Here is a 16,641-nt window from a genome sequence, read left to right on the forward strand (position 1 = left end):
TCGTTTTACACAATTAAAGAAATTTCTATTATTGCTAAGGTGACCAGTTAATAAGTACTCATTTATTTTGCAATACACGCACAAAGATTGTGCACTAACATTTTATACAAGCAACAAAATATCAGAACACTAAGTCTGGAAAAGAAAACTGTTTTGACTCAGTTCTTCAGTCTCCACAAAGCTGCATTTCCTTTATGGTTTACAAGCAACCAGGACCTTAACAACCCCTTCAGACTTTTTTTTTCCTGAGAGCATTAACAGTGACAGTGTCGATTTCTGCAATTCAAACTTTTACTAGAATTACATTAAGAAAAGGTGGCAAATAACAAGAGGCAAAATGCTGTAATTTCAGCGCACCTACAAGCACTGCACATTTACAAAGGGAGACTGAGACTAAAATGCTTGGAACTTCCCAAAGCCCAGACATCAAGGACTGAAATTAAACAAAAGCAGCTCTGTAGAGAGTAGTAGCATGCTTCAATTATCTTAGGACATCGAAAAAAATGCTAAGCAGAAGGAAGTATATTTTCCAAGGTGGACAGAAGCTTTGGCCTGAAGATAAAAGGAAACAGTGCTGTTGTTATTTTGTGTTCCATTAAGAAGCTCTATATTGAGCTACTTGCAGAATCAACAGCTCCAACAAGAAAGTGAAACCAGAAGCATCTTAATTTGATTGAGAGGGATGCTATAACCCTTCTGGTTTTGAGACACTTGTACTTTTGGTTTTGAGATGCTTTGACACTGCATGAAGGATGCCTCCAGAATGTAGGCAGCTTCTAGAGTTTCCCTGACAGCTTATTGATCAGACGCACCCTTTATGATGATCTTACATATCTTTGTAGTATTAAGTACCACACCATCAGTGGAATTCCTTTCCAACACAAGACAATGAGACCAACCTTCATGCAGTCTAAAGAAAAGAGCTAAGCAGAAGCAGAGAGACGCTGGACATAGCAGATAATTTTCAACTGATACGCAGAAGAGTGCTTTAAGGTCAGTGCAATGGAAAGTGTTTTGATTCACACTAAATATATACATCATTTTGGATGTATATTATTAAAATACATTTAAAAAAAAAGAAAAAGCACACATCTGCTTGCAATTACTGTGCAATTGTGCCAATAGACCTAAACCGTCTTAGTCTTGTTACATTAAACGAACTGAAAGATAGTACATGAAGTCACTGGTCTCCTTTGCAAATTCTACCTACTTTCACATTTCCATCATTCTGCAACTTGAACAGGAACATCTGCAGTGTGTACTTTCTAAAGCACAAGGTATTTTCTTTTTTTCTTCATTATCAATTCATTTTTAACCCAACAGCCTTTGAAACAAGCTTTCTGTCATGAATCTCTACTTTCTCAAGTGATAGTGGCGCATACCCTGTTACACTAGGGTTTTTCTGACACACAACAGTGCATGCCCTTGATTTATGACAGTGAAAACACAGTACTGATAGGAAATAAAAATGTGCAAGAATACTGACAGACTACAGAGAAACTTGTAAAATTCAGATATATCTGCGGGGCTGATGGAAACTAAATAATTTACCTATCTAGTTTTCCATGAGCCTTTCTATTCCATGTGTTCAAACATATCTCTGTACCAAGAAATATCTGTATTTTTTGGTTGCTTTTAATCTCCACTGTCAATGAGCCTTTGAAAAGAAGTTTTCCTTCAGCCTATGATATTTATAGGAGGCAGCGAATAAAACAGAAGTGAGGTTTTGTTACACTAACCAGTTAAACTGTTAGTAAATTAAAACACTTTGAAAGCAAAACAAACCAACCAAGAAAGAAGTCCATGCTGGAAGAGCAAAATGATAAAGTGTTCCTATGGTATCAACATCTCAGTAAGAAAGAACTACAAATTCTGTACTTACAGCAGCCCATCCAGTAATATTCAAACTTATTAAAGGTTTGAGAATGGTCAATTCTTTGAAGAGTAAGAAAATCTAAGCATTTTTTGAATAAGCCTAGTAATAAAGTGGATGACAAATATAACCTCTTAAAAGATACACACACTACATTTAAGTTTCTTGGTTTTAAGCAGAATAGAAAAAAGAAATTGGTGTTCTTTAGCCATAAAAAAAAAAAGACGAGTATTGCAGCAACGTGTTGCATAGAAACACCAGTGCAACCAGTGCACTGACAGCACTGGGATGAGAACTTCAGGTGCTTTTTGTTCTGTGAACAGCTCCATACAACCACAGAAAGAATTAACCAGTTGTCCAAGGTATCTTGGTAGCTACAGGAGAATTCAGGCTATCCTCCACAATGTAAAGAAAGGACTAAATTAGATTAGTGAATCCAGAAGTTTAATGTCTTACGCTCAGAAAATTTGGCTCATCTGTGCATACAACTTTTCTGAGGAATAACCAACAGCTCTGACCCCTTAGACACTTCTTAAAATACCTTGGTGCTTCATAATGTATTCCTTGAAAACAAACAAACAAACTTTACAATAGTGCCACAATGTAAAACTTTCCAAAAGCGTGACCTCAGAGGTGCTTTCACATAAAACAGCAATGTAAAGCTGATTTATACCAAAACTCAATGCCTGAATAAAATATCCTGAATAAAAACCACACGCAAAACTCCAAACATGCACTACCAGGATCAGTCTACAGTATGCAGAAATAACATACAGAGTGGCTCACTTAAACTGATTTCTTCCATCTCAGAGCTCCACTGTTTTGCTTTTTCTTTCCTGAGCAGCATTTCCAGAGACTCAGTAAATATACCTTCAGTAGAACTGGTTGAGGAATGTATTTGCTAATAGATGAAAAACCTCAGAAGATCATTTCATGGAGTTAACTTACCATACTGCTGCTTCCTGAGCCTCTAGTAATCTGCCACTGGGATAGATGCACATGATTATGCCACATTAGTTCTTTCTTTATCTTCTCTTTCTCATCAATAACTTAATCCAAGCACCTTCTCCTCTACATATTGCTGTCCGCTGCTCTACTATGTAAGAAGTGTAAGAATCACAGAAGACAGAAACTGGAAATCAGTTTGCAAGGCGGCCCTCAGGTTGAGAGGAATAACAGGAATCTTGTGCAGCTCAAGACAGAACAGCAGGCTAGAGAGTTCCATAGCATAGCACGAGAACGGAACTTGAACTTCCTTTTAAAATATGTTTTCATTTTAAACATTGTCTTGCTCCAATTCATAGGAGGGAGAGTAGATTCTTTTAATATGTATATACCCAGCATGAGATTAAGAAACAACGGTTCAAATCCGTCCAAAGGATTTTGCAACTCTTGTCCAGGACCTGCTTGGACTTGTTCATCTGTGTCCCCAGCAAGCACTGAGATAATAACATAAAAGAATAATCTCTTACAAACATTCTATAGGAAGACATTAAAGAAGAAACACTGAGAACTAAAAGACCTTTGGGCTGGGGAAAAAGGCTAGGTAAAGAGGGTCTTAGTAGATTTAGTTACAATCAGCTCAAAAGACAATTCAGAGATGATATACGATCTTACACACAGTTATGCTGAGAGGATCTGCCAGCTACAGAAGAACCAGCATCCTGAATTCTCAGACAATTTCAGAAGAGACATTACAAACTGGAAGCAAGGATGGTTAACCACTGGCAGCAAATAAAAGAATCTGCTCCACATTTAAACTCTTGATAAGAACAAGGTACCTTGTCTGAAAACCTAGACACCACGTAAACAGACTAATCTGTGCTCAATACAAAAATAACTGGATGAAAATCTACGTTATTCTACAAGGAGACAAGATTGCCTGACTTCATAGGCTCTATGCTTAGTTTCTATTTCATGTTCTTAAAGGAACGTGAGGTTAATGCCAATGGTGTAAGTGATGCCTGCGATATTCAGCCAATTCAGAGCATTTCAAGTAGGATTTAGTGGAACTTTGGTACTTGGAAGAAAAGCAACTGAGAAAAGGGCTAGACCCACAAAGCAGATGGAAAGAAAAAACAGGATGGAGTCCAGGGCTTAAAAAGATCTAAGAAGGAAATATTCATCAGTTTCCTTTCTCTTAACAATATGCTCAGAGACCTCTAGAGAGCTGGAAAAACCTTACCTAGCCAAGCAGGGTATTTTAGTGCTTGTTTTGTTATAAATATCAATAGATCAATCTATTCTTTAAAGTGATCTAGCATTAAATAGTAAAGCAACTAAGCAAACTGTAGAATTATCACAGCCTCTGGACAAAAAACAAATGGACAAAATAGACACACTATTAATAGCATCAATCAATCAGTCTTCATTACACTTGTTTGTCCTGATTTGCTTTCAGTACATTTTATCCATTCTAAATTAGCTGCTCAGTTTTCCAAATGTCACTGCAGTCTCACTCTAAGGGAGCAGCTGCATGAGGTAGAGGCTACCACCCAGCTTGGTGTTCTGTAGAACAATTAATAAGACTTTCCTAAAACAGACCTCATGCTAAGGCAACTGAAGAACAGCAGGTTAAACTGACTATTACCGACAACTTCAGTTAGAGAGACTTTTTCTATGCCTGCCTCTGAGCACAGTGCCAGTCTTCCCAAATGTATGAAAGACCATAATTTATGGTGGTTTGTCGTAGTAGTCATAATTCATTTTAAAGACTTCTAGAATGAGATAAGCATTTTCAAGTCCTCACACCATGCTTTTGAGCTGCTATTAATTAACAAATGCTGAAAATACACACAATTAAAACCAGCGTCAATGACAAAGTGGGAAGTGCCTTGATGACATTCACCTTTATACAAATAGACACAACTGAGATTAGGATTTGAGGCTGAATCCTTCTATGAAGTTTCAGCTTTTGTATAAACTGAATTCAGGCATCCTCTTCCTATATGCAGTCTCAGCTACTTCTATGTGTTAGGACTACCACAGGTGAAGCAGATGTGCATACCATCCTTCCCTTCTGCTGTACTGCTGTCAGATTACAGATGAACAATTTCACAGATACCAAAAATAAAACTAAGATATGAAAAATAACTACAATTGCAAAATTTCACTGAATCTCAGGCTTAATTTAAGTTATATGTTTCTCTTGACTTCATAGAAAGTCTCTCATCATTTTTCCTATGTTAGATTTATGTTCAAGAGTAAGTGTAACAGCTACAGGCAACGGAACCACTACGGCATTTTTTGCATGCCCTGTGTTTAGTACAGCCATGTCACAGAGGAATGAAAGACTCAGTCATGCTCCTTTAACCCATGAGATTTTGCAAGATCAGTATCACTTAAGGTCTTCTTGCTTGAAATTTACAATTTTACAAATTAAAGTTTTAAAAATATCAAGTTTAATTCAAATTTAGATTTATTTACTTTTTTTTTAATTCAGTCGGTCCATCTATGCCTTACCTATGAGTTACTTAATCCTCTACATTTCTCTTCTGATGGCAACTGCGATAGGAATGGGAGTTTTAATAGCATAAAAACTTAGCAGAGAGAGGGATGGCAGATGTGGGACAAATGAAAATGATACTAGTGAGTTACATTCTACTGTTTCCATAAAGTAGTGAAATACCACTATATAAGACACTTCAATAGCATCAGAATATGGCTTTTTTAACTTTTTTTTTTTTTTTTTTAATAAAGTACAGAAAAAGTTCTTAAACAGTTAAACTTACATAGTGGCTCTGAATCCGTTCTTCAGAACGAGATTTATTTTGGGCCTAAATCTATAAAATTAAATAATCAGGGAAAAAGCTGAGAGGTATTTTTACAATGCCTATTTGCTCGGTGAACAAAAGAAAAATCAAGTTAAAAATCAATGATGCTTCCTACTCTCCTAAAAGATAACATGCTGGCAATATACTATTGTATAAAATGGTACTGTCAACTGAATGTGGGGCTCTAATGGCTTTCAGTCTTTGTCATATATCACACATCTTTGGAGTTAACAAAGCAGAACCAAGATCCTAAAATATAGTGTTAAAAATCCTTCTGTCCTCTGCAGATACCTGCCTCAGAGAGAGGTACAAGGAGAAATAAATTTGGAATTGACATTAAGCCAATTCTACTCAAGGCTACATCAACTACACAACACACCTTTGTATACTGGAAATTGCTGATGGAGACTGGAAAATTAGAGGTGGTTTTACATGAAACGTGAAGAAAAATATATAAAGACAGAAAGCAAGGAGTTCTCTGTTGCAACTTTATGATATATACACCAAATAACCATATGATATTAGTTTACCACTCTTAGGAATATGCTAGTAGGAATTAGTACAATGCTACAGGAGTTGGTGTAGCATAAATTGAAAATACCCTCTCTGGAAAGGAAGAGGCTGCACGATGTGCAGAAGTGTTAGTCTCCCAAATAAGAAGAAAAAACCTATTTCGATCTCTGTTTCTACTGGATTGAAGAAAAAACTAAGCTTAATGGAAAAGGTTTTTTTTGTTGTTTTTAAATATAAGAACATATCACTAGTACTTCCAGTGGACAAACACATGTAAATTACCCAACATTTGACAACAAAATGCAGATATTTTCCTCAACTACCACATTTCAGGTGAAAAGATAGTACTTTTGTTCTTATTCTAGAGATCAGAGATGTAGCAGAGGCCATATTTTCACTTCTACTTGCAAAAGCAATATGTTCAACACTTGACATCACGAGATAATGGAACTTCCTTTGTTTCAGTTAGTACTCACCTGAACATCAGGAAACACTTTCTTCTACTGTGAGTGTGACCAAGTCGGCCAGACATATCATGGAATGTCCACCCTTAGAGAAACTTAGAAGCCATCTCATCATAGTTCTGAGCAATCAGCACTCAGTGGTACTGCCTGAGCAGCAGCATGGAGCAGATGACATTCAGTATTTCCCTTCCAACTGTTTTATGATTCTATTACTTGATAACAAGGAAAACAAAAGTATATCAAGATGAAATACTAAGTGGTGATTTCTATAACTACCAGATAAATCCAGAAGAAAAAAAAAAAAAAAAAAAAGCAGAAGGCGAGAGAGTCTTGTACTGACATAGTAACTACTTTCAAGATCTGTTCTGACTTGGCAAAGCCTGGCTCCAGCTGGCTGCTCAACAGTACTTACAACCCTGGTAATTATAGGCCTGTCAGTCTCACTCCAGCACCTGGTAAAATTACAGAGAAGAATTCACTCCAGCACCTGGTAAAATTACAGAGAAGAATTTTCTGCAAGCTACTGAAAAACACCTGGAAGACAATGAAATAACTGGTCACAGCCAACACAAGTTCAGGAGGGTTAAGTTCTGTTTAACCAATTCAATCTCCTTTTATGACAAGGTTACCTACCTATTTGGCTAAGAAAAGCTAGTTGATCTAATCTTTCTGGATTTCAGCAAAATCATCAATACTGTCTCTCTCAGTATCCTACTGGATAAAACATCCAACTAGACAAAATATAAAGGGTTATAATAAATAAGACTGCATCAGTCTGGTGGCCTGGTCACTAGTGTGGTTCTGCAACAGGACCTGAGGAAACAGCACAGAGACGGATCGGGGAGGGTGAGGTCAGCTGTTAAAAAAGTGGGCAGTGGGCATGGAACAGGTTCTCCAGGGGAGTGGGTACAGCCCTGAGCTGCCAGAGCTCACAGGAAGTTTGGACACCTCTCTCAGAAACACAGCTTGGGTTTTTGGTGGTGCTGCATGGAGCCTGGAGTTGGATTATAGGATCACTGTGCATCCCTTCCAGCTTGGGATATTCTGTGGTGTTATTCTTGCTGGGTAAACTCTAACTCCTACAGCACTGGGTGAATACCATTGCTTTCTCACCACGGAACAGTCTAGTAAGGTACTTTCCCTTTTGCAACAGGAATAATTTGCAGGTTTTAAACATCATAAAAATGCACCTGTTCCATTCTGTTTCCAGATCCCAAACAAAGCTTTTTCCAGTTAGTCCTGCATTCCCTCCAAACAACAACTAAGTTTGGTATATTACAATCATTTGGCTTAAAATGCTTCTTCAAGCACAGTTGAATTTCTCTTGCTTTTTACCTGCACTTTAGAAAGAAACAGCAGTGCTAGAGAACTAACAGAATGCATATAACCTGAGACATGCAATTCTCTACATTTGGTTAGTGATGCAGGGGAAAAGAGCTAGAGGAAAACCCAGTCAAAATGGATTGCAAAATAACCAGAATTCTGCTTTATTTGGAACATTGTAAGTCTTCCACCCACCAATTTCCAATAGCAGAGCAGACCTGAGTGCAGGGTATATTTGCTTTTTTGATCTGATCTGCCAAGTCAGGTTTCTATTTGTAAATGAAGTATTTTACACAAAGATGGTACTCTGCCATGAACAGCAAGTACTTGGTTATGTTTTGAGTTGAAAATGAGCAGTCAGCTGGAAAATTCAAATAAAGAATCACTTCAACCAGACTAGATTTTAGGGAATGTAAAAGAAAAAATATATGGAATAAAGAAGTTTCAAACAAGCATACTTATTCTGATGCAAATCCTTGAGCCACAACAGCCACTTAGTACATCTTACAAAAACCCTGAACAGAAAAGCCAATAGAGAAGTTCAACATAGATTAACGTGTCTTCCTTTCTTTTTAAGCAATAGCATTTCAGATCATTATTGCAACCTATTTATATAAAGATCACATCATATTCAAACATATAGAGAACACTAGAAAGGAAGACAGACGTTTTCCCATCAAACTAGGATGATTTCTTAGCATGCACCTATACTACTTAGATTACTTAGGAGTTTTTGTAGACTGTAGAGACATTCCCAGCATATTTGACGTGTGTAATTGTTTTGACTCCTCCCTGACAGTGCATCAAAGAAAACTCGATTATTTTTTCAACATTAACCATCCCAACAATAGCAAATATTTGCTCCACAGAGAAAGTCCATGCATCTTGTCATATGTATACATATTTCACATAGCATGAAGTTATAAACTATACGCATTCTCTCTAGGTTTCTTGTTTACTCCTGTATGAGAATGTCACTAATTAAAAGCAAAAGAATTGCAGATGTAACACACATTCAGCACAAGGTAAGTGGGAATATGGCTGCTGATTTCTTAGCTGCAAAAATACTGTGGTAGTATTTTAATAACTTCACTATAAATTACATTCTTAGAGAACTCATTAAAACAAGTGTTTCACTTCAGTAAGTGATAGTAATGTAATAACCACGCCATGCAAAGAATCTTAGCTCTACCCAGGATAAGTTAGAAAAAATTGCCTAAAATAAGTTAAACTGAATACCCAAAATAAAAGAAAAAGTTTACTCTTCTAAGCTGAAATTACAGGAAAAAAAAAAAAAAGTCCACTGCTGTAAGAAGTACTGCATTAATGTTACTTAAGGTCAAAGTAAAGGATACATTTAATGAGCATTTCAAACACGCATTCTCATCAGGTTATGACCTATTTTCCCAGCTTTTTGTAATAATTGGCTTGAAGGAAAAATGAAAGATTGCCACAATTTATTCAAACTTATCATAACAGCACTGCACTACAGACGTGTCAGTTGTATTTCCTGTTTATATTAAAAACTTTAATTGTCTGTGATATTTCCTTAAACTCGTCTCTGAAAACTTCATTTTCTGGTTTTTGGAAGTTTTAATAACAAAAAAGATCTCAATTACCTCTATTCATACTGAAAGAAAAAGCAGTCTATAACTCTTTTTATGAGTGTAAGATTGGACTGCCCTTCTCAGCCACGTTCCTCTCTAGTAGCCATGCAGACACAGATTACTCACATCTAATGTAGGGAGCAGATTCACAGCCAATTCACAGTATCTACAAAAAATAGCTAGATTTTAAGAGCATTTCTATCTTCAGATGGTTAAAAACACCTTTTAAAGTTCCCAGTTAGCTCTCGTAGTCACACGCACACCATAGCTCAACCTTTTCTAGAATCACTGCAATCTAGCTTCTTTCTGCAGTTTCCTCAACAGCTTTGCAGACTAGCATAGATGAACAAAGCCACATTATTTGGATTTGTTTCTGATACTATCTCAACAGACTTCTGAAAGAGATGAGTTGAACTCACCCAACTGATGAAGAAAATCTCTAGCTACGCAGCACTCCTTCTCAAGAAGCAGTCTAGGTCCAAAAGGTACTCTCTCTTCAGTGGCTGGCCCTTATCTGAGCCTGCGCTGGCTCCATCCTGCATCCACCCCTCTGGGTCACATGGGGAGCATAGGTGCAAACATTGTGCCTGTGCTCCCTGGGCCAGCCACACCCCTTCACCAGATGCTCAATCACCAGTTCAAGCTGCAATCTAAAAGTTTCCTTAAATATCTTAAAAGTGATTGAGTGCACCCTCAGCAAGTTTGCAGACTACACCAAACTGAGTGGTGCAGCTGACACACAGAATCACAGAATAACCAAGGTTGGAAAAGACCTTCAAGATCATCCAGTCCAACCATCCACCTATCACCAATAGTACTCACTAAACCCAGGTCCCTCAACACAAAATCCAAATGTTCCTTAAACACCTCCAGAGTCAATGACTCCACCGTCTCCCTGGGCAGCTCATTCCAGTGCTTGAATAACAGTATGACACAATAAAAGGGACACGATACAAAGGGACGCTGACAAACTTGAAAAGTGGGACCGTGTAAACCTAATGAGTTTCAACAAAGCCAAGTGTAGGATATTGCACTTGGGTTGGAGCAATCCCAGAAATTAGAAGTCTGGGAGAAGAAGTCTGAGAGCAGCCCTACTGAGAAAGACTTGGGTGTTCTGATGGGCAAAAAGCTGGACACAAGCCAGCAGTGTGTGCTTGCAGCCTGGAAGGCCTACGGTGCCCTGGGTTGCATCAAAAGAGGCATGGCCAGCAGGAGAGAGAGGAGATTGCCCCTTTCTATTCTGCTCTTGTGAAGTCTCAGTTGGAGCATTGCATCCAGGCCTGGGGCTCCCAGCAGAGGAAGGATGCACAGCTGTTGCAGCAGGTCCAAAGGAGGGCCATGAAGATGCTAAGAAGGCTGGAGAACCTCTCCTACAAAGATAGGCTGAAGGAGCCGGGCTTTTTCAGTACGGAGAAGAGAAGGCTGCAGGAAGACCTCACTGCAGTCTTCCTGCATTTAAAGGGAAATTATAAAAAGGAGGGAAATAAACTTTTTACATGAGTGGATAGTGATAGGAGAAGGGGAGATTTAGATACTTCAGGAGGAAGTTTTTCATTGAGAGGGTGGGTAGTGAAGTACTGGAACTGTCTGCTCAGAGAGGAGGTGGATGTCTCACCACTGGAGGTATACGAGGCCAGGCTGGACGGGGCCCTGAGCTTGATCTAGTGTTCAGCAATCCCGCCTGTGGCAGGGGATTTGGAACTAGATGATCTTTGAGGTCCCTTCCGACCCAAGCCATTCTACGATTTTATGATTTCTAATGGAGGTAATATTTTAACTTCAGACATAATATTGAATAGCTTTGTATACTGTCTAAAAAACAATATCTGTGATAGAATTTCCTTTCTTTGATAAGTTCCCTTTGAGACGATTGTAATGGAACAGAGCTCTTGTTAGTGCTATCATGTGGAAATATTCCCCAAACACAAGCAAAACACAGCATCTAAAAATTAAGAGGATATTTTAATATCTACTCAGCAGTTAGATATTTTAAAACTTAAAAAGTATCTATGTTGAGCTGTTTGTCCATCCCTTCCCCCTTTTCCATTTAGTAGAGAGAAACAAAGTAGAGAGAGATGAAGTCGAGATATTTAGCTATCTTCTCATCCAGCTTTTCTTAAACTCTCCATATAGAAAGCTGCTGATACTCTAAATCTCCAGGTATTTGTACTGATATTTCAAATGTACAGGCCAGTCATAAAAGCAAATAAACAAAAGCCCCTGAGATAGTGTCAGGGATCTCCTATGATAATGCAGTGGAATTGCTTTTATACTACAGCATGAGACACAGATAAATCATGAGCCCTACATCAGTTTCAGTCTTTACATTAGTAGGAAGTTCTGTAATGTGAAGTCCACACTAATGAAGTCCTATACATCAGTTCCAAATTTTTACCTCTTTTTTTATACTAGGGCTTCATCAGATTTCAGTGAGGCATGTGGGAATTCTTGTTTGGTCAATTAGCCCAGAGCCAGAATCTCTCTAAGTCTCTGGTGTCATTGGATGTGTCTTATGCCAAACAAGAGGAAATATATAATCAAGGTAGAATTAGAATACGTCTGCAGTGATATTCAGGTGTCTAACTTCTTTCCATCCAATTTATTCCAAAGCTGAATTCTGCTGAAGTCTTTACTTCACAGAATCGTAGGGGTTGGAAGGGACCTCTGGAGATCACCTGGTCTGTGCATTCAGGACCACACTCCAGGCTCCTTCACACTGGTCTGAGAATAATCTTTCCTCCATCTCTGTATTTACTAAAATACAGATTAGAGAAGTTTAGTAATGAAACTGAGAAGCCAACAAGCGGAATTATGAGATGGCTGTTGTCAGGATCAAATTAGTATAATGATGGGTGGTTTAGAGAAAGCTGGAGTAGGCTAAAGTTCAAACTCAGAAATTCATCAGGGCTCTGTTATCTGCAGTTCAGACAGAGGGGTATACAATATATCTTGTCAATGAGAATTAAACAGTTTGATGAGGAATTTAAAATTGGCCCATGCTATGCAAAGAGAACATTCTAAAAGGCTTTAAGAATGAGGAAAAAAAACCAGGGATGTGGGGGATAGAGGAACTGTTCCAGGGACACAAAATGAGCTGTTATTCTAATTGTTCTGCTTATTATTCTGTAAACACTGTAGCAAATGTTCTCTGCGGTTATCAAGCATATGTTTTGAATGCATTATGTGAAACAATTAGAAGCACCTGCTTCCTTTTCTATTCATAGAAAAATATCAATATTTATCTTATTCTCGATGTCTTGCCAGAGCTCTCCTTTGACTGTAGTGGATCTTGCTCTGATTGACCTCTTCATACTTAGCTCCCCATTGTCTATGCTGGTTATAGGACTGTTGCTTCTTCTAGCCTTCCTTGCATATTTTCTCTGCGCATCTTCCCACCCCTGTTAAAGAGACTCTGACCCATATAACTTGAGTACACTGACTATATCTTCTGAATTTCCAGAAATGTCTCATCTTGAGGAATCTTTGGGTTTTACAGGTCCAGGGTAACTCTAACATTATGTACAATGAGGTTTATCCCACCAAAGCTTGACTGAGGATTACCCTGATAAAGTCTTACCTGAATTATTTCCATCTCGCCTTAAAGGAGGGGTGGCAGCAGCACAAATGCCAGCACCAGACAGGGCACCACAGAACTCAAAGTGCACAGCAGAAGCAAAAGTACCTCCTGCCTGCATAGCATCACTCTGTGAAGAAGATACTTGCCAGCTTAAAAACAGTAGACCAATCACTATCTGAGGTTAACTATTCTGCAGGGCTTGGCATGTGACTGGCAAAGCAAGAAAATGGGAAGGCAAAGGGTAACCTTATGGGTAAATGAAAAAAGACCTCGCAGTTTATAATGTATTTTATTTTCTTTTTCCGTGGACATGTATATGACCTGCTAACAACAGGCTTTCTTACAGAAAACCTCCCCAAGAAAGGGATATATGGGAAAATCCTAAAGCCCGCTATCATAATGATGATTAATGTGATCCTATGCTCAACGAATACCAACATTCTTTTTATTCCAACACATGCTAGTCAGAACACTTCCAGGATGAAAAAGCAATGTGGAAAAAAAATCAGTACTAACCCCAGGTGGAAATATAAAAAGATCTTAGAAAACTAATGATCTCAAAGAGAATTTCAAACAGCTTCTCCAGCCATCATAATCATCTGATAACATTCTCAGACATTCAAAAATCTGCTAGGCTTTTTTTTTTTTTTTTTTTTTTTAGAGGTTTTGAAATTTGAACATGCTGATCATGAAAATGGGGAAAAGTGTTCATGACTTTTACAGAGAAAAATGAGTATAAAAACACAAATGTCTGTGAAGGAAAAAAAACTCAACAACATTTAGAGTAGCTTTAAACTAATCTGCTTACTTCTGAAATAGCCATTGATTTGCCAGTTTGTCACACAGCTAAAGGAGTGTTTGTTTGACAGCCCATGGGCAGCAGAGCAAAAATGGAACCTTTTATAGGGAAGTTATAAGGGGCAACAATGGCGGAAGGACACCCTGGACACTCCTGCCATCACTCTTCAACAGCGTTATAGACAAAGCTATCAAGTCGATCTACATAATCAATATTTTTACTTTGGCAATTTTAATTTATGATCAAAATAATAGAAATTCAGAAGAGAATATAAAAAATGCAGTATTGCTGCAAAATTAATGAAGGCTTGTTTTGGATCTGTCGTGGCTTGTAATTTATGCCTCTCAAAACTAGAGTGAGTGACAGAAAATCAGTGAGCTCTGGATGCAGCTATTTCCTTAATGCCTTAATAGCTCTGAAATTCCTCCCCTATTACCACCATTCCTTTCCAAACTGTTGGGCTGAACCATCTAACAAAAGAAAAACAACCCTGAAGCCCAGTAACTTCAGATCTTATTGTAAAATTTTAAATAAAAGAGCACACTGCCTCTAAGCCATCAAGAAAAGACAGTTTCCCAGAAGAAAAAACAGCAGTGGCAAAAGCACAGTCAAAATTCAAATCTGGATTAGCACTGTGAAATGTGAGTTTGCATTTCTCATGAATTATCTTTAGTGTCTTGATTTGAAAAAATATATGCTGTGCTAATATGATTATTATTTAAAGTAAAATGATTTTAGTGTCTTAATGTTAGCATATTGAAAAATATTTTCTAATTTTCCTCAAAATCACATTCTTAGTAAATGGAGTGATGTTTCTATTTCCAAAATTGTTATGGAGGGCTAAGTGTGGTCAATCTCCTCAAACGAGGATTAATGAACCTCAGAGCTAAAGATTATCTTTAAAAGTATCTTATTGTTCTTTTATGTTTAAAGACTAGACCATAATCTGAGCAATCAATTTTAGTATATTTTGGCAAAGCCTTCGGTGTAATCTGTTTGGTTTAGAATCGGTCTAGAAGAAATCTTTGGCAATTATGAGAGAGGAAACTTTTTGAATGATGGTTATTATATTAAACTAAGACAACAGCATATGTCCCTGCTCTTGAGACAACAGGATGATGATTTAAAAATTCATCTCATCTACACACGGTACTGTGACAGACTGGAAAAGGTTTGACACAAAGAGGACACAGAGAGTAATTCCTTCCATCACAATGCCATGTAATAATTTATTTTACGTCTCTTCTATCGCTTACCTCTTTTCTCTAGATAAGAAGATAAAACTTACCAATGCAACAACAACTTCAAGCCAGGCATACATGTGGGAGTCTGGTGGATGTTTTCCTACGAGACTGGCATCTAACTCTCGTTTGCTCACATCATTCATACCCAGAACTGCTTGGGTTTCCTACTCCAATTGGGTGACTTAACAATACCGCCTGAAAAAAGATGATTAAAAAATTTCTATGTCATGAATGACTTGCAGTATTCATCTGCAAGGGAAAACAGTTGCAAGGGAAGCAAGAAAAAGTTTCTGATGTTTTGCTAGCATTCTTTTATATCAAATATTCATTTCAATGTTGACACGAGAAATCGTTTTACTGACACTTTGGATGATTCATGTAATTCACTAATAGCTCTCCTATTTGTCAAATAAATAAAACAGTCAACCAGCACAGACAATAACATCTAACTTTTCTTGGAGTAATCAAATCATACTTTAGATTCAAGACAGTGTCACTGTTATGACATTGTTATGCTTAAGTCTCAGGTGGAGAAGATGGAAGTTAAAGGCACTCTGTACCTTGCAGAATACTACATGGTATTACATCAAAACCCACCAGCTTACTGCAGTATTAAGAAAAACACTTTCCACGGATTTCTGATTTTGTTTTTTGCAGAGAGAATAAGGCAGTTCTCGTGATCTGTGAATATTCTACCCATGCTGCAGAATACTGCAGAAGGCAAAATGTCCAATATATGCAGAACACTGAAAATAGAGCTACCTCAGACCTTAAGCAGAAGAGTATCCAATATGTGCAACTATTGATTTTGCAGCCGCAATGTCCTCTAAGCACGAATCCACCTTTATCTTCAGTACGACTACCAAATTCAGGCTGATCAATGTCTGCGTACTGCAAACTGCTGCCGGAAAAAATTAAAAAAAAAAAAAAAAAAGGATAAAAAAGATAATTAAACCAATATTTACACATGTTGCATGTTGTTTGTAGGTTGTGATCATGACAAGCTGAGAAACATGTCAAAAACTGACTACAATTTATGTGGATTTAACAAATCAGATAGTATAAACTATTTAACATAGCAGCTTACCAAGATAACAGTCATCCTCCAGTCTCCAAGGGCAATTTTGGAGTGTCAATTAGTGGTAATTCTAAAGGTATTAGTGGACACAATTCTCAGTGAAAAAAGAAATTTGAAATGTTGTATTGCATACAGATTTACATGCTGATATATGTCAGAACTGCATGTAGATCAAGGGGGAAAAAAAGATAATTCAAGCTTCACTAATTTTTGTATTATTAAGTTTAGTTTATAGTAACTTTCATTAATATTCCAAAGGATTCTAAAAAAAATATATAATTCAGGCACTAAAACCAATTCTGATCTTCACTTTCTAAAAAATTTTTGAAGCTGTACTTTTGTTCTTTGGTTTCCTTTCTGACTTTTGAACTTGCATGACACATTTTCTGA

General features: G+C 37.5%; 1 long non-coding RNA gene across 9 annotated transcripts in view; it reads right to left on the bottom strand.

Annotated features, from left to right (window-relative positions):
* LOC116216293 (uncharacterized) overlaps positions 1-16,641 on the bottom strand; it is a 190,084-nt gene that overhangs the window by 24,091 nt on the left and 149,352 nt on the right. For 7 of the 9 annotated variants that reach the window (XR_014881864.1, XR_014881860.1, XR_014881858.1 and 4 more), the window contains exons 4-5: positions 15,943-16,071; positions 15,218-15,368 (exon numbers count right to left, since the gene is read on the bottom strand). This is a non-coding gene — a long non-coding RNA (uncharacterized LOC116216293). Of the gene's footprint in view, positions 1-15,217; positions 15,369-15,935; positions 16,075-16,641 lie in introns of all 9 variants that reach the window. The other 2 variants (XR_014881861.1, XR_014881859.1) reach the window with 2 other exon arrangements.

Source organism: Meleagris gallopavo, chromosome 2 (genome assembly GCF_905368555.1).
Source record: "Meleagris gallopavo chromosome 2, MGAL_WU_HG_1.1, whole genome shotgun sequence".
In the NCBI taxonomy this organism is placed as follows: domain Eukaryota; kingdom Metazoa; phylum Chordata; class Aves; order Galliformes; family Phasianidae; genus Meleagris; species Meleagris gallopavo.